This window comes from Prosopis cineraria, unplaced genomic scaffold (assembly GCF_029017545.1).
Source record: "Prosopis cineraria cultivar Desert tree isolate PC_DT_omini unplaced genomic scaffold, ASM2901754v1 PC25, whole genome shotgun sequence".
NCBI classification, from domain to species: domain Eukaryota; kingdom Viridiplantae; phylum Streptophyta; class Magnoliopsida; order Fabales; family Fabaceae; genus Prosopis; species Prosopis cineraria.
The window spans coordinates 8,841-32,893 of NW_026555356.1; the positions used below are offsets into that span (position 1 = coordinate 8,841).

Below are 24,053 nucleotides of genomic sequence, written 5' to 3' on the forward strand. Positions count from 1 at the left end.
AACAAAGCATTTTCTTTTCCTACTTTTCCTTTTGTTTATAAATTTGTGTATGAGTGAATTTTTCTTTTCTAACAATTTAAACATAAAAATAAGTCTTTAGTTTTTGTTGGCCAAAAAAAGTTTCCTTTTCCAATAATTTTAGAAATGCTAGCAAGGATGTCTTGTGGAGTATTTTGTTCGTTTGTAATAGACGAAGCTGTTATTGTAAAATGGTGACTTGGAGTATTGTGTAAAACTTTATTTCTTTATAATCATTTTGCATCCAATTAAATCTTTAGTCCATATTTCAGTCTATATAAAATGTATTGAAAAGCTTCAGCACATGTAAAAAAGCATGTTTTTCTTTTCATGTGGTTCATTTTGCATCATGACAAACAGTTCTAATGACTCTAAAAATAAATTATTACACTATGAAATCATGATATACTTAATATTTGTGATAATTAAGTATTTTTAAACAAAAAGTATGTGTTTTGATTAATTCATTTCCACCTAAAACATCCCTCAAATTCCATGTAGGATGCCTATCACATGAATTGCATCCGCACGATTTATAATGCATCATCACTCTTAATGATGTGTTTTTTTATGTTGTCATGTATGCAGGAGATATTCCTGAAACAATTGGCAATCTTACAAGTATAAAAATAATGGCCCTAGATGTTAATTAATATTTTCTAGCTTTTTAAATAAATTTATCAGCGCCTTTGTTGGAAATATTTGTTTTTCCTTTCTGTCCTTTTACATTTGGGTTTTTTAATCATATCCCAAACAATAATTCTAAGGAAATGGGTGATCTTCTAAGATTAAAAATATGAACCCATTCACATAAGTGCCCATGATTTTTTTTGTCTTGCTTTCTACCTTTTGGAGTTTTGGTGCTCTTGAAAGCAATGTGTAAGTCATTATTTACATTTATATGTTCATTATCTTTGATCGTTATACTTTAGATCCCTCAACTACACATTCATATTTGTAGTTCACATACACAAGATTTGTGTTGTCAAATTTCCAACGCTTTGGTGTCCATCAAAGAGGGAAGTATTACTATTTTTACCTCTGTTTTTTGGGCTTGAAAACATAAGTAAATATATAAAACTATTCTTGATTCCAGGAAGATTTACTCTTCGAAGTCCATTCATGCTGTTTTCTTTTGAGTCTCTTTATAATTTTTTAATTTTCTTTTTTATTTTACACTTATTCTCATGAAGATTTTTCTTTTAATTCCCTTCATAGATAGATTAGAGCTATTGAACGAATAAATTTGTCTTTGTCCTTGTTAGCTCCCTTTTTGTTTTCCACATCAACACTTTTTTTTAATACTACTAGGATTTCTCTTTCCCTCATTGCTTGTTTAGAATGCTAAGTTTTGGGGCAATATCGTGCGGAATTTTTTTTGTTGGAATGATTTTTTTTTTTTTCAATACTACAAGCTAGGACTTCTCGTTCCCTCACTTTTTTTAACACGTTTTTTTTTTGGGTTTCCATTATTGCTTGTTTAGAATGCTTGTTTATAAATTTTCTTTAAAGTTTGTCTGAGGTGGATTTTTTTTGTTGACTTGTAGAATCTTTTTCTTCGCTACAAACATCTTTATAATTTTAGCTTGGACTCCTTAAAATGAGTCAGCCTATGCCCTACAAGTTAATTCTTCAACTTGTTTGCCAAATTTATGATTCTGATTCATTTTGTGGTAGATATGAATTTATAAAGGTAAATTTGTGGAAAGTTATGGTTTACATAATTATTATATAGACCCTCATTATAATTTCATATTGGAGATAATATTATATATTAATGTTGAAGTACTGTAAGTGTCCCATCATTAACATATATCATATTTGTTTAATTGAGATTAAAAACAATTTTTTTTGGCAACACATTAAAGCAAGTTTAAGTTCATTACTTAACCCCATAGTTTTTTGTTTGCCAAATCTAAAATTGAATATGTGATTTGACCCAAAAAAATTAAATATGTGAATTTCAATGCCTATTTTCATTGACAATGTATGATTTATATATTCCAAAATCCAATAATCAAAATCATAAATACAAGTGATATATATATTGACTATGAAATTAATTATTAGTTATTATATATAAGATGTGTTACCTTTGAATGTTACAACTTTGGTCATAATTGTGCCAATAAAATTCTTGCCTATTAGCTTCAATTGCCATTTGCACGGAACCAAAATTCTTAAGATATAATTTTATTTGAAATAACATTATAACAAATTTGCAACTACATGATTGGGGTCCAAGAGCATTATAACCTTTTATCTTCTTCAGCCATTTGTTAGTTAAAATATTAAATTCATTATGATTAGCAAATGCCAATATTGGGGGCGAACTCATTAATGAGATAGCCAAGGGTCCCAAATTGGCTTTAATACTTATTGTACACTGTCTTAATTCTAAAATTCAGAAAGAATAAGTTACCAATAGTTTCAAAAGTTATTTTGCATTTTACTTGATTCTCTTTTATTCCCAACTTCAAGATCTAGTTATATTTTGGTGGATTACACTAAATTTGATGGATCTTTTATTGATGTAAAATTGTAGGAAGCATTCCCGAACAGATTGGTAATCTTAAAAGTCTAAAAATTTTATTTTTAGACACCAATATGTTTTCAAGCCAAATACCATAAACTATCTTTAATATATCTGGGTTGCAAGAGATTGATTTTAGTTGGAATAATTTGTCGGGAGGCATTCCCTCAAATATATGTCATGGCCTTCCAAATTTACAAGCTTTGGATCTTCAAGCCAACAAATTATTTGGAGCTATACCATCTGATTGGACACAATGCAAGGAACTCAAAGAGTTACAATTAGGAGACAACTTCTTCACAGGTATGTACTGCCCACTATGCCAAATCTCTAAATTCAATGTTACCAAATATATTTTGATTGCACTTTTATGCATTGGACATTGGTTTTGATCAAGACCATTAAACAAAGTGGACTTCCTTAATTTTCATCTACACAAAAATTCTCCTCAACAAATCAATTTATTTTTATATAAAAAGTCAAGAGTCCATATATAAAGCATACTTTGGAAAGAAGCATAAAGTCAATAAAACTTAGGCATTATTTTATAATTTTTAAATTCTTATTGTTTTTTTTTCTTTTTCCAAAAGGCTTTTAACAGGCTTCGCAACCAACTGCCCCGTTTCCACGTTCCACCCTTCCTTGTGTATATATAAAAGAGAAAGTAAGACCCAATTGGATCAACTTCAACATATCAACGTTGTCCATCAAAATTTGGTATTTATATTCATTAATGTTTCTAAAATTGCAATCAAACCCACATCTACAAAAATAAAGCTTAAGCATTGAGATCCCAAAATTGTAGTTCGGTGGTTGACTATGGTTCTCGTAATGGGAGGGAACATGTTACTGATTTGGTCATTGATTGGAGTTTGAAAATATCTAATCTTGTCTTGCATTTGGTGTTCAATAGAACTAAGGTCTTTGCCAATTTTTTTTTTGTTTGGTGGAGGAAGTGATGGAAATTGGAAGAACTCATTATGATGCCATAAATTGTCTTGGAATGAACTTCTTGCTATGATCTCTCTTACTCCCACCTCTTGCATTCAACACCTCATTATTTCTCTTCTTCTAGAAGTCCCATGCCCTGTCATCCCAAAAACAACATTTTGGTTTGGCAATCTACGAGGCCTTATTGTTACACAATATACATATACATAGAACAGCAACAACAACAACAATTTTACATGGCTATCTAATTCATTCAGACTCAAACATTGTCAAGTCCAATTAGAGGTACCACTCCCAATGTTGTGAACCAAGATATGAATCTAAGTTTATACTCATATTTAGTGTCTGATTGTGCTTTAAATAAGATTGTTTTCAATAAAGGATTACTTGTGCATAGTTTAATAATAATAATAATAATAATAATAATAATAATAATAATAATAATAATAATAATAATAATAATAAACTATAGGGTTTTAATTTTTTGATACCATATGTTAAGTCATAAGAGAATACCAAGCTGCAATAAATATAATAAAATCTCAACACAAAATAGAGAACAAGGTTTGGATAAACAAGACAGAAATAATGAGGTCAGTTTTAGGTTTTTAGCTTGTGTTTCCTATAAAAAAAAAACAAAGAAATAACTAGGCCACATTAATTCCTGCACCACCGCTTAATTTGGACCCCGTTATTAATTATTAGTGCACTTTGCCAGTTTTTTTAGTAATCCTGTATTAGCTTGATATGGAAAGTTCTTCATTACACCTTTAACATTCCCACTATAATAAAAAAAATCAATATCAATAATCTTATCGAAACTCGACTTTAGTAAAACAATTAAACAATTAGTAAAAAAGTTTAGGAGAAATAAAAAAACTGAGCCATTCATTCTTTCAAAATTAGTACAACAAGTCCCATTAAAATTTTTTAATTTACTGGTTTGATGCATAAAACTAAAATTATATTAATATATTACGATCAATTCAATTACATTTATATTCTTTTATAGCTAAATTAAAAAATTTTGGAAGTCCCCCAACAAATACTAATGAATTTCACATAAGTATTATATTAATTCTATCACTGATTTCGTTTTGAAAAATTAAAAAAAAAAATTAGACTACATATATGTCCACTCTTAAGCGTAATTGCAAGACAACGTGAAATCATTAGTTGAAATGTGTGTGTGTGTGTGTAATATGGAAGGTATTGCAAATTGATTAAGATGGAAGGTTCCTGAGTCATATAATATCATAAGCTCAATGAGGATTATTTCTCTTAAAATAATTTTTTTGGTTCTAGAGTCATGCCTTTAATTTAAAAAGGGTAGAATTGGAACCTTATGGTTTTTAACAAGTTAACAATGTAACAATATTTTCTTAAAATATGTGAACATATTGGAAATACCCTTTGCTTGACTAATATGTGATTTATTAATGGGATTACACAATTTGTGCTATAAATAAAGTATTCCTAATTGTGTCTATAAGTGTCAATCTTCTTTCAAGTCATTAACCAAAAAGCATTGGAAACTTGCTATAAAAATTTCTCGGGATTTAAATGAAAATTTTCTAATTTAAAATCTAAGTGAGTTTAGGTATTGTTTTTCACTTAACCCAAAACTCATTTATTTTTTCAACTTTCATTTTTATCTTATTTTCGATTCGGCTTTATTACTCCTATATAATTCAAAAAAATTAATATTTTGAATTTCAAGTATAATATTTTTGAATAATAGTTTCAAAATAATACATATTTAAATGGTTAAGTATACATTATTTTCATTTAGGATTGAAACAATTTTTATCATTTTTTAAATTAATTTTAAAATTTAAAATATTTAAAAATTAGGATTTTTATTTAAAATTATTCTAAAAGTTAAATAAGAATACATTATATCGATTATGATTTGGTAAAAGTTATGATATATTATTAGGCAAAAATATGTTAAACCTTCTTGAACTTTGAGACAATTGCAGATGAACCCCCTCACCTTTAAACTTTTAAAACTAACCCCCTAACTTTTAATTTTGCTTTTTAAAACCCCTACTGTTAATTAGCTGATTGGAAAATTCCAGCTTGCATTGGAGGTTTATTTGCTCTTCAGCACCTGATTTTTCATGGTAATAGTTTTGAGGGCATTATTCCTCCAAGTGTATCAAATTTGTCAAAATTAGAGACACTAGATTGGACTTAAATTTTATCCATGGATCTATGCAACTCGAGATTGGAAGGCTTCAACATTTAAAGATTTTACATGTAAGAGGGAACAATCTTTTAAAAAAAATACCTCCAACTATTTTTGACTCATCTTCACTTGAGCGGATGTCTTTGTCATACAACACCTTAATAGGTTTTTTTTTTAATAATGTCAGGTAATTTTATATTTTCTCTAAATTATTTCAAACAATTTTGTAGGTGTTCGTGTCACTACTACAGAATATATTTTTAAGAGCGGGTATTTAGGAGCGCTTCTTTAAAAAGCGCTCTAAAATGTAAATGCGGAATTTACCGGAGCGCTTTTTTAGAAAAGCGCTCCTGTATGTCAGGGCTTTTCAATAAGATAATGCTCCTAATTAATATAAATAAAATATTATAAAAAATTTAAAAAGACCTTCGGGAGCGCTCGTAGTTAAGCGCTCCGGAAGACTATCTTCCGGAGCGCTCTTCAAAGAGCGCTCCGGAAGATCAACTCTTTCGGAGCGCTCTTGGAATGAGCGCTCCGAAAGAGCTCATCTTTCAGAGCGCTCTTTTAATAAGCGCTCCGAAAGAGTTGTTCTTTCGGAGCGCTCGTCAAAGAGCGCTCCGAAAGAGAGATCTTCCGGAGCGCTCTTTGAAGAGCACTCCGGAAGACCACCTCTTCCGAAGCGCTCATGAATGAGCGCTCCGGAAGAGGTGGTCTTTTATATCTCTGCCTCTCGTCAGTTTTCTTTTCCCTATTTATGAGTTTCTTTCAAACCTCTCTCTCATTTGCTGAGGTTGTGCGTTCCCAACGAGTTCTAGATCATCGCTGTATCAGTCTATCTTCCGTCGCTGTTCACTGTTCCAGATCGTCGTCCGCCGCTGTTCGCTGTTCCAGATCGTCGTTTGCCACTGTTCGCTGTTCCAAATCATCGTCTGCTGCTGTTCGTTGTTCCAGATTAGTGTTCATCGCTGTTTGTTCATTTCTGTGTCATGTCGCGCCATCTGTCTCTGTTTTTGCGCTGCCGTCGCCGTCACCGCCATCTCCTGCATCACTATTCTAGATCTACATTGTTGTTCCAGATTTGTGCGGCTGCTGTACACCGGAGGAAGTGACACCGTGAAGACCTCCGTTGTAGCCGTGTGTCATTGCTGTACAGCCGAGGAAGCAACGCTGCAAAGACCTCCACTACTGTCGTGAAGACTTCCGTTTTCTGCCGTGAAGACTACACTGTGAAGGTATTTTTTTAATAATTAATTTATAATGTAATATATTGATATATTTATATATATTTGAGAATAAATTTCACATATATTTTTTTAATAATCAATATTATAGATAATATATGAATTGGAGTTATTTATATTAGAATTATGGAGTATTTGTAGTTGATAATTAGATTAAAGTTGAGGAAACTACTTGAACATTTTTATTTTATTTATGAAATATACTTTTAAGGGAGATTATTGTTATTAATTAAATTACAATTGATTGACAGAATTTAGATGCATTATGCTACTAAATTTTTATTTGGATGAATTAATTTTTTGAGTTTAAATGTATTGTGTTGTGGAATTTGATTGTTTGATCATTTGGGAGGTTCTTCTTTTAAGGAAGATGTTGTTGAATTTTTTTTATAGAAATCTAAGTCTTTTGTTTATTGAATTTTGATAATCATATTAGTGATATGGATCATAAGTGGATGTCGGCTAATCAACTATCTAGAGAATATTGGGATGGTGTGGATGAATTCATTGAATTTGCATTTTGTTGTGATCAAGACCCCCTTGGAGTCATATGTCCTTGTTTGAAATGTTGCTATGGAAAAAGAGTAAAGCCAATAAAATTGAAAGATCATTTAATCTGTAATGGGATTGATCCAACTTATACTTGTTGAACCATGCATGGGGAGACAAGGAATGATGCAAATGATTGGAAGGATAGTGCGAGTTACTCAACATTTGATCGTGATAGTGGGACATATCATGTTGACCATCTTAAATGTTTGTGTTTTTTCATTTTGCCTATTGACATCATTAGAGTTTTAATTGAGATGTATGGAAAGAAATAAGAAGGCATGGAACTAGCTTTTGATTGAAGGGGACCTAATATTTTAGATGATGATGCGACACATACACACTCACGCTTGCACTGATTTGAAGAAAAGAGGAAAAGGTATAACAAAAATAGAGTGAGAGATCAAGAACAGGGAGGGAGAGAAAAGACAGAATACAAAGAGATGAAGAAATTAGAAAGATGAAGGCAGAGCAGTGGAGGGGAAGGAGGCAGACGAAGAGGGGAGAAAGAGAGAGCTTTCATATTCTAGTATTCATTCATCATCAAAAGGTCTAAGAACTCTCTTACATGTGCTGCATGGCAGCTTTTTATAGAAGCAACAATAAGAAGTAAGCATAAAAAAAAAAAAAATATAAGCTTGAAGTTTCCTTCCCTATAAGGATAAATTTACTTGCAGCTCATTTAATACAGGAAGTGATAAAACAGCCCAGTTGCTGAATAGAGTAGAATACATAAAGTAATAAAATATAAAATTAAGATAGATTTCCTCTCATAGCAGGTTTCTTTAAAATATATTAATTCCTGTATTTCATCAGATGAACTGGTTTTGAATCTTATAATTATTGTTGTAGGATCTAATATTAGGCTTTAAATGTTTGGTATAAAACATCAAAAGAAAAAGTTCAAGCCATATCATATAGGGGCCAGCCACTGGAATAAATAAATCAAACATATGATGGGTAGAAATTAATTAAATATTCATTACTAGCTTTCAAGCTTTTTTTGTTTCGCTTGAATTAAACTATTTAGTATTTACTATATACCCCTCAATAACCATTACCGTTTTGACTAATTTTAGAATTTGAATTACCCTATAAGTGTAATCAATCTATGAAACTAACAACTCTTCACACACAAGGATTTTATGTACGGATGGCATAAACCATACATTTTTAAAAGATAACTATATATTTAGGCAATCTTCATTTGAATTTTATTTTTTAATTTTTTATCAATATTTTAAAAATTAATTTTATGATTTGAGAGAAATGTTATATTAGAAAATAGATGAAGTACAAGAATATAAAACTTAAAAATACAAATATATAAATATTAACAACATATTAACTTTACAAATGTACTTCAATAAAAAAATTTCTAAATAATATAAAATGAATTCACATTTTAATGATTTAGAAGTGATATAATGATATAAATTCAACAAATTTAATAATTTATTAATATTATATATATATACACACAATATACACTATTTCACCCCTTTTTATTTTATAATTATTTTTGGTTATTCTAATTTTTTTATATATGTGAGTCATTATGATCAAAGTGTTTTGCGAATTTTGATATATATTGTTAGAAAATTTTCATATTATTTATGATTTATTTGTAGAGTGAAATATATTCATTTATATTTAATTTTATTAACATTACATAAGCCGTCACAAAATTTTCAAAAGTACACAATTTAATTTTTATTTTTAACTCTTTTAAAAAAATACTATATCAAAGATTCTGAAAGGTGCATCTTAGCAGTTTAAACTTACTTGTTTACTCTTGTTAAACACCATTAATTCCGTTCGTAATCTATATCATTCTCCCTCCACCATTTCTGCACAGAACAATGCAAGCACGGAACAATGCACCTTTTTTTTATTTACCTAATAATTTATGCACTATAATAAATGAGTACAATTTCAAAATTTGTATATTTGTGCTAATGAATTGTTTTGTCCTATCATATTTTGTTTACAATTTAGAGGTTATATACAGAACAATTTATTTTGTTTAAGAGCTTCATTATTTTTCCGGACTCTAGTTTCTTTTAAATACAAATTCAAGTATTATATCATAATCACAATAACTTAAAAAAAGAAGCATTCATAGAATTATGTTTGTTACTTATTTTTCTTTTATCATAATCTTATACATGAGAATTCATAATAATGTAGCTTTTTTTATTATCATATTGCAGGAAATATTCCTCAAACAATTGGTGGCCTCACAAACTTGAAAATTATATATCTACGTGCTAACAAGTTGTCTGGCCAGATACCAAGGAGTATTGAAAATTTGACAAAACTTCAAGAGCTAGACCTTAGTGGAAATAACATTGAAGGTACGCTTTCAACTAATCATAATCACATAATGTGTAACTTTTTATCATATTTGAGTTTTTGTTTTTGTATTTATCTAATCATTTATGCTCTATAATAAACAAGTACAATTTAAAAATTTGTATATTTGTGCTAATGAATTATTTTGTCCTATAATATTTTGTTGACAATTTAGAGGTTATATACAAAACAATTTTGTTTGGTTTAAGAACTTCATTATTTTTCCGGACACTAGTTTCTTTTAAATACAAATTCACGAGTTATTATATCATAATCACAATAACTTAAAAAAAAGAACATTCATAAAATTATGTTTGTTACTTATTTTTCTTTTATCATAATCTTATACATGAGAATTCATAATAATGTGGTTTTTTTTTATTATCATATTGCAGGAAATATTCCTCAAACAATTGGTGACCTATCAAACTTGAAAATTATATCTATAGGTGCTAACAAGTTGTCCGGCCAAATACCAAGGAATATTGGAAAGTTGACAAAACTTCAAGAGCTAGACCTTAGTGGAAATAACATTGAAGGTATGCTTTCAACTAATCATAATCACATAATGTGTAATTTTCTATCATATTTGAGTTATTTTTTGAGACGGGCTATATCATATAAATATATATGTCCCCTGGAACAAAGTGTCTCCAAGTCGTTCTTTAACAAGTTCATAGAAAATTAAAAGGATGATCCCGAAACATTTCTTTTAAATTTTAAAAGTTAGATTTGTTAAAAATGATTTACCATGCATGAACACTTGGAGCATTAGACAAATTTTATTATATATTTATCAAATACATAGAAAATATTCTCAATATAACTGCTGTGTGACAAATTTAAATTTTTTATATATTTAAGAGTTAATTTTTTTAAGCCAATATACCAGGTAATTTTTCATCAAATTATGATGTTATAGCTAATATACTTTTTCCTGTTGGTTATACATTTGTGTGTTCTAGAATTTTTATTTTTATACATGAATGATTCTTTTTAATTACTATTTGCAAACATTGGTTAGAACTAGAGACTTGTTGAAATGCTTTAGTTTTAAAGTCAGATAAAATGAACCATATATAATATGTGGCACTACAAAAGTTTTACAGTAGGATCAGCAATATAATTCACATTTCTATTAGATTACGTCACCACTCTATGCTAGCTACTGAGATATTTACTATAATTCCAGTTTTAACTTCCATTAATTTGTCAATTTAAATTCCTGTGTAATTATTTTTTTATATATTACTATTGCTAGAATTCTAGGTGTGAGGCAACGTTCAAAATGTGTTGATATTTCATATCAAAGACATCAAGTGTTAATAAAATTATCATTGATTTTCTTAATTCAATTGCACTACAACATAACATTTTTCTTTCTATACATTGCATGGATCAATCTATTTGGACAAACTAAAATTTGAACAGGCATATCTTAAAATATATATATATATTCATTAAGTATATTTATTTTAGAAAGATATTAACAAAATGTACTTTAAATATTTTATACATAGTCTTTTGGATGTTATATTTTCCTGAAAAATTGTTCAACAACCTTCAGTATAGTGATAAAGTAAAATATAAGTGAAATTTAAATGACATATTATATTTTTTCTATCAAAATGTATTCATATATACTATATATTGTATAAAAAGCCAATATGATGCATTTGGCTTGTGAATTGTGTTACGATTCAAGATATTTAATTTATATTGAACAGCATGTTTTTAATTTTGAAATATAATGTTTATTTTTTCCCATTGAATTTACAAAAGGTATTTTAGTTTTTGCAAGTTTAATAGAGGCACATGTAAAAAGATTTTGCATGTTCTAGTTAACTCCCTCATTTATAGCACTATCTTCTCATGGAATACATTCCAAAAGTCAGTGGTCTTGTTTTTTTTCTTTTTTATATTCTCAATCATCTCATAAAGTTATATTGCATCATTTTAACACATTTCATGAAATTTAAAATCACAAAATCTATCTCTTTGTATCAAGAAAGTTTGTTTGGCATTTGTTTAGTATATTATCCTTTATTCATTTTCACTTTTGATGACTTCATTTTTGGGTTTTAATTAATTGTTTGGCAACATAAAGATGCATTGGAAATTTGATATACTATTAATAAATGATAGTTTGGTACTATCAATCATTTTATTCCTTTTTGTTCTTCTTTTGTCAGTTGGAACATAATCACTTGTATGAAAATGTTAATATCTACATCAATATTAAAATATAAAATCTCCATGTCAATGGTTTTCCTTAAACTGTAAACAGGAATTAATAAATTGGAAAATAGCACACTTTAGTCCCTATAAACCAGAATCAACATATCTGTTTTATGGGCTAAAAAAGAGGCAAACATATTCCTCAACACATAGTGCAAGATTTGTTTATAGTTGAGGTGTAGGGCAAAGGCGTAGGAAAAGATAAAGAGACTTCAAAATTTGGCCGTTGATTTTATTTTTTTGGTAATGCATAATAATTAACCACATCGTATATTATGTAACAATTCATTTGCAACGTTATATCACTTTTTGGATCCAGTTTCGACCGTTGTACGGAAATTGGCCAAGTGCTAGTTCCGATTCAACTGATTAAAATGGCTAGTCCATTTCAATTTTTTAAGACTATATATTTTCATGTGACCATGTCATCATTAATTGTTTTTGGTATTTGAGTTTATAGTTTTATTATGATACTAAAATCTATCATGTGTAATTTTTTTTCCTTGCAAAATTTATTTTTAAATTATAGGTAATATTCCCAAAGCAATTGGGAATTTGAATATGCTTCAAATGTTAGACCTCAGTGAGAATAATTTACAAGGGATACCTTCAACAAAATATAATATTTATATTTTTAAATATTTTTAGATTTTTAAATAAATATATGAGCACCACTAGAAACATTTGTTTTTCTTTTTTGTCCTTTTCATTTGAGTTCTTTAATCATATGACAAACAATAATCTAAAGGAATTTTGGGTGATCATCCAAATTTGAAAATATGAACCCATTCACATCACAACCCATCATTATCTATTTCTTGCTATCTACCTTCTCATGCTCTTGCAAGCAACAAGAAAGGCATTATTTACATTTATATCTTCACCATCAATGATCATTGTACTTTAGAGCCCTCAGTTACACATTTAGATTTGTCACTTACAAGCACATGAATTGTTTTGTGAAATTTACACCACTTTGGTGTCCTTCAAATATAGAATTGTATTGCTTTGTTTTTTGGACTTCAAAACAGAGTTAAGCATGCAATACTGGTATTGATTACATGAAGATTTACCCTTCCAAATATGTGATCTTTTCATTTAAGTCTCTCAACAGTTTCTTTTTCTTCTATTTATTTTTCAATACTCAATCCATGAAGATTTTCCTTCTAATTTGAACTATCAGATTATGGGCTATCTATGTCTTTAATATATAGCTCTATCTCAACTTCTCCTTTACTATTTTTATTATGGTCGGAAATTACAAATATACTCAACTCTTCTAAATAGGGCTCAGCCTCACCATTTGTGTCAAGTTCTCACATATACACATAAATCCACATTCAATTCTCATTCAATCCACATTCACACATGTGGAACAAGTTACAAAACAACATACATGTACCCTTCACTGGGGCACCCTCGGTGAGATGCAATATCATATACATATATATACATAAGAAAGTTTTCACAACACAATTCATATTTTTCTTTCACATACACTTTTGTATTCAAGTTGGCAACTCAAATTCTAGATACAATTTTATACATTCATTTACACTAATGGTAGTCATATCACTATCAATCGAGCCTACTCTTTCCTCGCTTCCTTTTCCAGCCTTTTCGTACTCTCTTTATCTATGTACAAAGGCAACAGAGTAAGACATATGTCCTAGTAACTTGGATATAACCCCAATTATCAGTTAGTAAGAAAAATCATATGCATATACAAGAGATAAAGTAGCATGTGTTTTTGTAAAAACAATGTCATGTGCATATATAGGAATTCATTCTTATCAATCTCATCATGCTCATGCTAATGCATTCCTGGTTCCACCTAGCGAAGCAATCTCTATGTTGGACCAGGACTTCCAGTCACATAGAACAGGGCCCACCATACCTTTGTTTAGACCAGGTAATCCTCTTCATATATGGGTGGTCTCATAGGTCCATCATGGTAGAGTCAAGCTCTATGCTTAGGATCTTCAAGACTTCCTAGCCTTATACAAAGTAGGACCATAACCCCTTACCCTAGTCAAGGGTATACTTGTGGATCATTCCATATGTTAGGTCCATCGTGGCGGAGTTAAGCTCTATGCTTTGTATCATTAAGATCTCTTAGGTCTGTCCTAGCGAAGTCAAGCTCTTCACTCTTAATCATAACGTCTTCCTGGACTCACTCAAAGTAAGGCCGCATCTTCCTACCATAATCTAGGGTATACTCACGGATGCAATGCACATGTCTGCATATGTCCCTTCAAATTCATTTCATATATTATTGACACCTCTGCATGCATATTCTTTCACAATATTACTACTCTATATTTCATAACACAATGCACATAGATATATAAAAATATTTGTAAATAATTTTACAAATGAACAAGTAAAAGGGTTACTCCAGTTACCTTTTACCCTTACTACTAACGGTTACCAATCACTATAGATTCCCAAGCATGTAGATTCCCATGAGCAATGTCATAGGTGCTCAATTTCAATCAATTCTCAACATTTCATATAAGCATTGATTTAGCTGAACCGAATCCCTTAACACACAAACTAGTCCAATTGACACCTTTTGAATTCATAAGTCCACTGTCTATAGTCATTGGCATTATAGACTATTCAAATGACCAAAACAACCTCCTAATATATTCATTTAAGCAATTTTCACCATTTAACCTAACTTTTAGGCTAAGCTCAACCATTTAACTCTATATTAGTCACAAAACCTTAGTTTCATATTTGATAGCCCTTTTTAAACCTTTCTTTTAGATTCCAATACTTTAAAACTTCTTGGTTCAATTTCTCAACAGAAGAAATTTAATGAAAATAGGGTTGAAATGAAGCTTAGGACTATGCAATACTTACTTGATAAGTCACTAGTTGAAGTTGACTCCCAATGACTAGATAATTTAAGCCCCAGTAGAGCCAAGCTTCTCCACCTCCTTAGATGCATTTTCCTCACTTCTTCCTTCTAATTTCACAAGCTGATCATGTTATCTTGAACTAATTTCTGCACATTCTACCCTAGTATATGCAAATTCTATTGTAGTGCATGGCACAGTGAGTTCAACCTTACTTGTGCTCACGTGTTTTGTCCCATATTGTCATTCTACCATTCAGTCCTATTAACATAACAATCATTCAACATGAAATATCAACTCAATATCCCAACTATGATCAATCCACTGATTACTAATTTATCCCTGATTATCAACTAGTTTCTTGGATTAAAATTCAGGATGTTACAATTCTCCCTTCCTTTAAAGGAATTTTGTCCTTAAAATTCAAACACAACTATAAACTTACCTCACGAAAACAAATGAGGGTACTGTTTCCTTATGATCTCCTCCGTCTCCCACATCGCATTACCAATAGCCATTCCTCACCAAAACACTTTAACTAGGTAGATAGTCTTATTTCATAACCGTTTCTCTTTGATATCCATTATCCAATCCGGTTCAGTTTGGTATGTAAGATTCTCTTGAAGTTCTACTTCTTTTGGCTCGATCACATATGATAGATTTGATTGATACTTTTTTAATTGTGACTCGTGAAACATGTCATGTATCTTGAATAAAGGTGGAGATAAAGTGATCCTATATGCTATAGAACCCACTTTACTCAAAATCTAATATGGTCCCATTTATTGAGGTGATAACTTCTTAGCTTGTATGGATCTCCCAATACTAGTCATCAGAGAAACTCTAATAAATACATGATCTCCCACCTTAAACTCTAATGGCTGATGCCGTTTATCAACATAACTTTTTTGATGGCTTTGGGCAGTCAGAAGCCTCTGCCTAATAACTCTAATCTTTTATATGGTTTGATCTATAATATTTAGACTAATCACGCTTCTTTTACTCAATTCGACCTAACATAAGAGCGATTGACACTTTATCCCATATAATGCCTCGAACAGTGCTATCTGAATACTTGAGTGAAAACTATTATTGTATGTGAATTTAGCTAAAGGTAAATGGTTGTCCCAACTACTTTTTTATTCCAAGGCATATGATCGAAGCATGTCTTCTAAAGTTTGTATCATGAACTCAATCTGCCTATTAGTTTGTGGATGATAGGAGGTACTGAACCTCAATTCAGTACCTATAGCCCTCTATAGTACTCCCTAAAACCTTGAAGTAAACTGAGGTTCTCAATCTGAGACCATGTCCTTAGGTACACTGTGTAGTCTTACCACCTTTTTCACGTACACCTCTACGTACTTTTCCATATCATAAGTGGTCTTAACTAGCAAGAAGTACATTGACTTCATCAACAAATCCACAACAACCCACATTGAGTCATATTTTGATTGAGTCCTTAGTAAACCAGACAGGAAGCCTAGTAAGATACTATCCCATTCCATTAGGGAATCTTTAAGAATTGAAGCATCCCAGCTGGTCTTTGATGCTCAATCTTTACTTTTTGACATGTGAGATATCGGCTCACAAACTCGATAACATCTCATTTCATACTCGCCACTACCAATGCTTCTTCATGTCATGATATATCTTGGTTATACTAGGATGCATCACATATCTACTTCGATAAGCTTCTTCTAAAAGCTTTATTCTGATTTCCTCATCCACCGATATACAAATTCGATCTTTGTACAAGATGAACCTATCATCACTGAACCAAAAAAGAGTAGTATGACCCTCTTCTATATCCTTTCGTACACTTGACAAGAATTTATCTTCCAACTGTACTTCCTATATCTCTTTCCAAAATTCATTGGAAATAATCATTGAGTGAATCACATTTAAGGTGTAATCTAATGCTTCAAGCTGCACCTCTAGCAAAGACATCAACAATTGGTGTTCTTGAACCATTAACCCAGCCATATATAATAATTTCTGACTTAAAGCATCTGCTACTACATTAGCTTTCCTTAAATGGCACTTAATCTCAAGTTGTAACCTTTTAGGAATTTCATCTATCACCTCTATCTCATAATGCGCTCTTTTTAATCCACAAGATATTTTAAACTCTTGTGATCACTGTGCATATTAAACTCTACTCTATAGAGATAATGTTGCCAAATTTTAAGAGTAAATACTGTAACTGCCAACTTTAGGTCATGTGTTAGATAGCTCTCCTCATGAGGTCACAACTATTTAAATTCATATGCCACTACTTGGTCTTCTTGCATCAACACGCATCCTAAGCCCTTTAAAGAAGCATTTGTATAAACCTCATAAGGCAACCGTGGATCAAAATTAATCAACACCAGTGCTAAGGTTAGCTTTCCTTTAAGCTTCACAAAAGTGACTTCACACCAATCATCCGAAATGAAAGGATGATCCTTCCTCATTAGTTAAGTCAAAGGAATAGCTATTTATGAAAACCCTTGAATGAATCTTCGATAATAGCTAGCCAAATCTAGAAAACTTCCCACCTCAATCACTAAGCTTAGCCGTTCCCATTGTAACACGACATCTACTTTGTGAGGATCCACTAAAATCCCCTTAGTTGACACTACATGTTCGAGAAATCTTACCTCTCATAGCCAAAATTCACATTTGCTTAGTTTGGCATACAATGATTATCCCTCATAATACTTAGCATAGTCCTTATATGCCTCACATGATCTTCCTCATCCTTAAAATATATTAGTATGTCATCTAAGAACACAACAAAAAACTAATCTAAGAAGGGACGGAATATACAGTTCATGTAGTCTATGAAAACTGCAGGCGCATTCGTCAACTCGAACGGCATCACCAAGAACTCAAAGTGACCGTATCAAGTATGAAATGCTATCTTAGGTATATCCTCTGTATTTACCCTCAATTAATGGTATCTAAATCACAAATCGATCTTAAAAAACACTGAAGCTCCTACTAGCTGATTTAGCAAGTCATCTATCCTTGGGAGTGGGCACTTGTTCTTTATTATCACCTTGTTCAGTTGCTTGTAGTCATACACAATCGCAACCTGCCCTTCTTATTTTTCACAAATAGGACTAGCGAACCCTATGGCGACACATTATAGCATATAAAGCCCTTCTCTAACAATTCCTTAAGCTACTTCTTAAGTTTCACCAATTCTGAAGGAGCCATTTTGCATGGAGCTTTCAAAATAGACTAAGTACCAGGTGCCAAATCAATGGAGAACTCTACTTCTCGCTCTGATGGCAAATGAGATATCTCATCTGCAAATACCTTAGGAAAATCATTTACAAGTTGGATTTCATCAACACTGCTACTACCACTGCCTTCCATTGCAAAGAAAATGACATAGGCCTGATAGCCTTCAGAAATCAACCTTTTACCTTGTACTATTGATAACAATCTTGGCTAATTAGTAGATGTTATGGAAGTCCCAGTAGGTATCACATGAATTAGTAGCAATACCATCTTTCTGGCACAATCTAAAATAGCATTATTCCCTATCAACTAGTCCATTCCAATAATCACACTAATAAACAAAGGAATCAAGATCAGATTTATCACAGAAGTTCTACTATTAAAGCACAACTCAATTCCCTTACACACCTTACTAGTCTTATCCAGTAATCTAAATGGTATAGACACCTTAACTATGTAAGGTAATCCATGCACAAGCAACTCCAGCTTTTTCACACAATCATGTGACATAAATGAATGAGTGGCTCCAAAGTCAAATAGAGCCTAAACTCTTTTCTTGCATATAGAAATTGTACCTGTGATTAGATTTGGTGCCATTTGGGCCTCCTCTTAGGAAACTATGTACACTCAACTTTACACCATCGGTTATTACTTAGAAGCTCCCCCTCAATTATCAGGGCAATCCTTTACAAAATGGCCCATGCCACTACAGATGTAACATGCCTAACACCTTCCAAAATGGTTATTGCCACAAATCACACACATAGCTGAGCATATGATGCTCACACAAGATATAAAGGTGGTAGCAGTCTGACTTAACTGTTGTAGAGCTCTAGAATATCTAGCCCTACTAAACCTCCTGCCCTGGGCAATTACTCCTAAGACTATAATCCTTTACTGAAAACTCTCTTGCCCGAGGATCCAAAACCACTAGCACTAGAATTGCCTCTCTTTAATACCCCTCCAGTTGGGCCTAATAGAGTAGAAAATTGCCTATAAGTATCTCTTCTCTTCTCAAAATCTACCTCCTGACCTCGTCTTGCAGCTATACAAAGTCGATTGCAAGTTTCCTCATAAGTAGCCTCCCCTAGTAAGGCTATCTACCTTCTATATTCAGGGCATATTTTCTCAATTAATCTCTTAGCTTTTACTTACTATCATCCCTCTCATGCAAGTAAGTCATAAACTTTGAAAGTTGGTTGAACTTTTTCATAAATGACTCTTCATCCATGTCTCCCTGTTGAAACACATAAAATTCTGCTTCCTTTTCATCTTTGAATGCCGCAAGGAAGTAGTAATCAAATAATCTCTCTCTGAATTGCTCCCAGCTGAGCCGACTACCACCAGAGGGTCTTACTAAATGCCACTAATGCTTGTCATCTTCTACCGGCTATATTGTAGCTAATATCACCTCTGCTCAAAGGAACAGGGAATAACCTCAAAACTAGTTTCTATTCTCTCTATCTAATTTTTCACATTTCCCTCTCTCATACTACCATTAAAGGTTAGCGGATTCAACTAAACACTTGCCTCGAGTGTTATCCAAAAATCACACAATTAAAATAAATCAAGTATGGTTAAGGAGTTAATCCTAAAACCAACTTAGGAAACAAATCATTTAAATTACTAAACAAATACACCATTATAAAATAAACATTGAAAACATTTAGAAAAAAATTTATGAGTTCTACTTATAGTGCACGAAAGAAAACTAGGTGAAAGCAGGGTAAAAAGTTACTGTCATAATAATATTAAATTACTGTCATGATAGCCTTTCTAGGCCAACTTCCAGGAGGCACCGTTCTATCGTCCAACCTCTGATCGAAGTAATTTTAAATCTCACACGTCAATTATAATTATTACTAGCAGTGTATAGTCAGATTAAAATTTAGACACATTATAAGTTTGACCTACGAGTGTGTCCCTCATGAGAAGCGCTCCTATAGAGTTACCATATGGGAACATTTGTTGGGAGAAATATTCAAGTAGGATAAGCGTACAAGAACATTTTAGAATTGCTCTCATATATATGGGAGCATATTTTTTGAAAGTGTTTTGGAAATGCTCTAAAAGGGTAAAAATAAACAATTTGAAAGGCTTCTTTTTGTTGTAGTATATTGTGGCTGTCAAATCCTCACTTTTAACATTGTCACCATGCATTCAGAAGCGATTTGGTTCAGGAAAAATGGAAAATGAAGCCCATGGATTAAAATTTGCAATTTAATTATTGGGTTACAACTCATTTAGTAAGTTCAAAATTTTCGCTTAATTTTGAAAAATCATACCTAAATATAGAGAATTCATATGAGAATGACCTAAAATACTATTGAAAGCTCTTGGAGTCCTTTACTATAAACAAAAATAGTTATGACCTTTTCTTGTGCCAAAAAATACAGTTCATTGCTTTTCCATGCTTGCTCTGTTTCTTGTATTCAATCTGTACCTTAACTTTAAAAATTCATATAATTCATTCTACAAAATTGCTTTTGATATGATTCTTGGCTTATTGTAAACCTTGACAAATTCTCTACAAGAAAAAGAAAAAAGAAATAGGACTTTAATTGAGGCAACTGATGTAGTAAATACATTTCCTAAGGTTGCTCTGTTTCCAAGACTGATTCTGACCCTTCCCTTATAAAATTAATAACTTAAGCTACAGAGCTCCAATTAATTTGATTTTGAACTTTCTCGAAATCTTATGATGTCTAGATTATGCATAGAAATTATCAAAGTCAAAAGAATCCATTTACTATAAATGTTTTAATGAAACAGTAATAGACCTCTAGAAAATTCTGCATCAGAATAGCTTGAGACTTACTTGTTTAAATCATAGCTCCAAGAGATTTTTGTTTAAGGATGTGGGTTTGGCGGCTTTTAGAGACTAGTCATGAGAGGTGGGAGGTTAAAATATTTATAGGTTTTGGTTTTCTAAAAACTCCAAGGTTAAACATTTTTTTACTTTGAGATTAATGGTTTTTTATTTTTAAATTATATTAATATAATATATGTATATCTAGTTGAAACCTTTAGATAATATATATATATCTATATATATATAATGTGTTATCTATCGTTAATTTATTTTATTCTTAATTTATCTTTATAAATCTATCTAGTGGTTTTAGTTTTAGTTATATTTTTTTTGGCTGTATAGTTTGTTTTATCTAATTTGTGATATTCTTTTATATCTAATCGATTTTTAAATCTCTCTCTCTCTCTCTCTAATTTTGCTTATCTTTTATTCCATAAGATGACTTTTTTTTAAGTTATTCCATGTAAGGATAAATTTATTAAATAACCCTACGTCTACTTAATCTGACAAATTTACTGATTATTCTACAAGATTGATCTTAGTTGCCTCTTTTATCCTCCTAGGCCTTATTTATTTCTTTTAGCCTATCTTGGGCTGTTTTGAACTTTAACTTACTCATTTCTCAATTATGGACACTTCCTTAAAGTCTCTTCAAACATTACGCTTTTGTCACAAAAAGTGTTTTAAATTATTATTTGGCGCCTGGGAGTAATTCTATCTTTTCAAGGAACTTGAGGGACTCTGATAAGTTGGGCTAAGTAGCATACTGAATTATGGCATGTTCTTAAGCTTCTAGGCCCAAAATTCTTGATGTTTCAATAGAAATGATTTATTTATTCATATTTCCAAAGGAAAAAATGTCATTAGATTTTATTGCTTTGCATTTTTATTGGTCTAAATTTCCGGTTAGAAGAATGAGACTTGAAATGCCAAGCTTGCTACCTGCCCAATGATTTTTCCCATGAAATTGTAAAGAGATAAACTAGAAACCTCATGAGTCTAAGCTTTAGAGAGTAAGGAATACCATATTAGGCCATTTACCAATAAAATTTGAGCAACCTTTCAAATTTTTGTCCAAAGTAGAAAATTGACTATCCTCCACCGTTTTTGACATAAAATCAAAGCAAGGATCTAAATCTCTATATTAAGGCTTTTATGACAATAAAAGATGCCAAAAGGGATTCACTATATTATTATTAGATTTGACGATCCTTTTAGCATGTAGAACTATTATGAAAGAAAATATTTTCTTTTCTGGTCATTGATGGACATCTAACCTAAAGTTTACTCAATATGAACAAATTAAATAAGCTCATAAGTGAGGTGTCACTTTTGCAAATAAGCTCATTGATAGAACACATTTGTTATACACTTTTATTTGTCAATTAGGACCTTTTTATTAATGATTTATCACCTCAAAGTGCATATATTGCATTATATTTGAAATTTTGCCTAAGTTTTTAAGTTTAGTGCACTAGGCGCATTTTGGTCCAAAAAATGAACTTTTGAGGAAATGTATAAGAAAAATTGAAAAAGTGCATTTTATATTCATATGATGAGTGGTAAAATTATATTTTTAAAATTCATTTTAGTTTGGGAGTAATTAAATAAAAAGTCAACACTTTCTTATCTATTTTAGTTTGACCTAGTTTTCGGTTTGCTTTTGTATGAAAATTTTTATATAATTTTGTGTAGCCTAAACTTGGTTATTTTAATTAATTATCCCTTATAATTATGAATTCAATCTTGGAATTTAATTATATTTTATAATGTCACATGTTTTTTAATTGAATTATGTGATTTATGTGGCATAGGTGATATATGACTTGTGCATCAATTGGACAAATGGAGTCAAAATTCCATGGGGTCAAAGGCTGATGGTTTGGATGTGTAAAGGCTCTTATTGGTGGTTTAGATCAGCTAAAATTGTGGATGACACATGGAATTAATTATATACATATTGGAATCATCTACAAGCCAATAAAAGGGTGCCACCTTGCAAGTATGACAAGGCTCCCATTTTTCATTTATTTTCTTTTCTTATTTTTTTAATTGAGCTTTAGCTGATGGGGAAGTACTTAGAGCATGTTCCACACCCCCTAAAATGAGATTCATTCACCCATTCCTTCATCTCCAACATTTTCTCTCACTTGTTCATAATGTTCTTCATTTTCTTTTAATTCTCTCCCTACACTTCTACTCTCTCTCCTCCATATCTCTCAATCTAACCATCCAAATTTAACCAAACACCACCATTCTCTTCCTCTCTTCCTCCTCTACAAAACCTAATAGCTTTCATAAGGATCAAACCTTGTTTAATTTAGGCAAAATTCATGGGAAAAAGAGCCAGAATTTTGGAGCTTCAACTTGGACATTGCTTGAAGATGCAAGGCTAGATTCATTAAGGGGCTACTATGTGGAGGAGGAAACCTTGAGTTTGTATTATTTTCTAGTTGTATTTAAATTTCTTCTCTCTACTTTTGTCTCTCTAGAATTATAAATTTGTATGACTCTTTGATCTTGTAATTTCAAGTGATGATTCGTATAATTGAGAGATGCTTGTTGCTACTTGAGTTTTGTTACTTTGAGCTCTAGATTTTGGTCTCTTCAAGTTGATTCATAATCTTGGTTAGCTTGATAAGTTTAACATGTTTTCTTGCCTTTCATAATCTTGCCAACTTGAATGCATGTGAATATCTTCATGAATCATAATCTTGAGCATGTTGATTCTATCATATGTGCTTGACCTAATTGACTCATATTTGTAACACTTTGCTTTGGCTTAATGCTAGCTTTGCTTTAGCTCACTCTAAGACCATAATCTTGGATTGGGGTTAGTCAAGGTATTACCTAAGTCTTGGTTATACTAACTAAGTCACTAAAACCAAAGAGAAGAGAGAAGAAACCAAACTAGCTATGTTGTAATTAAACAAGGATAAGTGACCAATTTCACATAGGAGTTCCTACTTTTAATAGGTTTTCACATATCCACTTAATTCACTTTAAAATTAGGTTTAATAGCTCAATTAGTTTTGAGTCACTACTACAAAAATGTAAATATAAGATGCCA

General features: G+C 31.2%; 1 long non-coding RNA gene across 2 annotated transcripts; it reads left to right on the forward strand.

The window, feature by feature from the left end:
- The first annotated feature begins 2,588 nt into the window (after positions 1-2,588).
- On the forward strand, positions 2,589-23,349 carry LOC129294947 (uncharacterized). Of its 2 annotated transcripts, XR_008589471.1 has the most exons (5): positions 2,589-2,854; positions 6,770-6,925; positions 9,697-9,840; positions 10,234-10,377; positions 22,798-23,349. It is a non-coding gene; the product is annotated as an uncharacterized LOC129294947 (long non-coding RNA). The 2 variants fall into 2 exon arrangements; XR_008589470.1 differs by lacking the exon at positions 6,770-6,925.
- Positions 23,350-24,053: the final 704 nt, after the last annotated feature.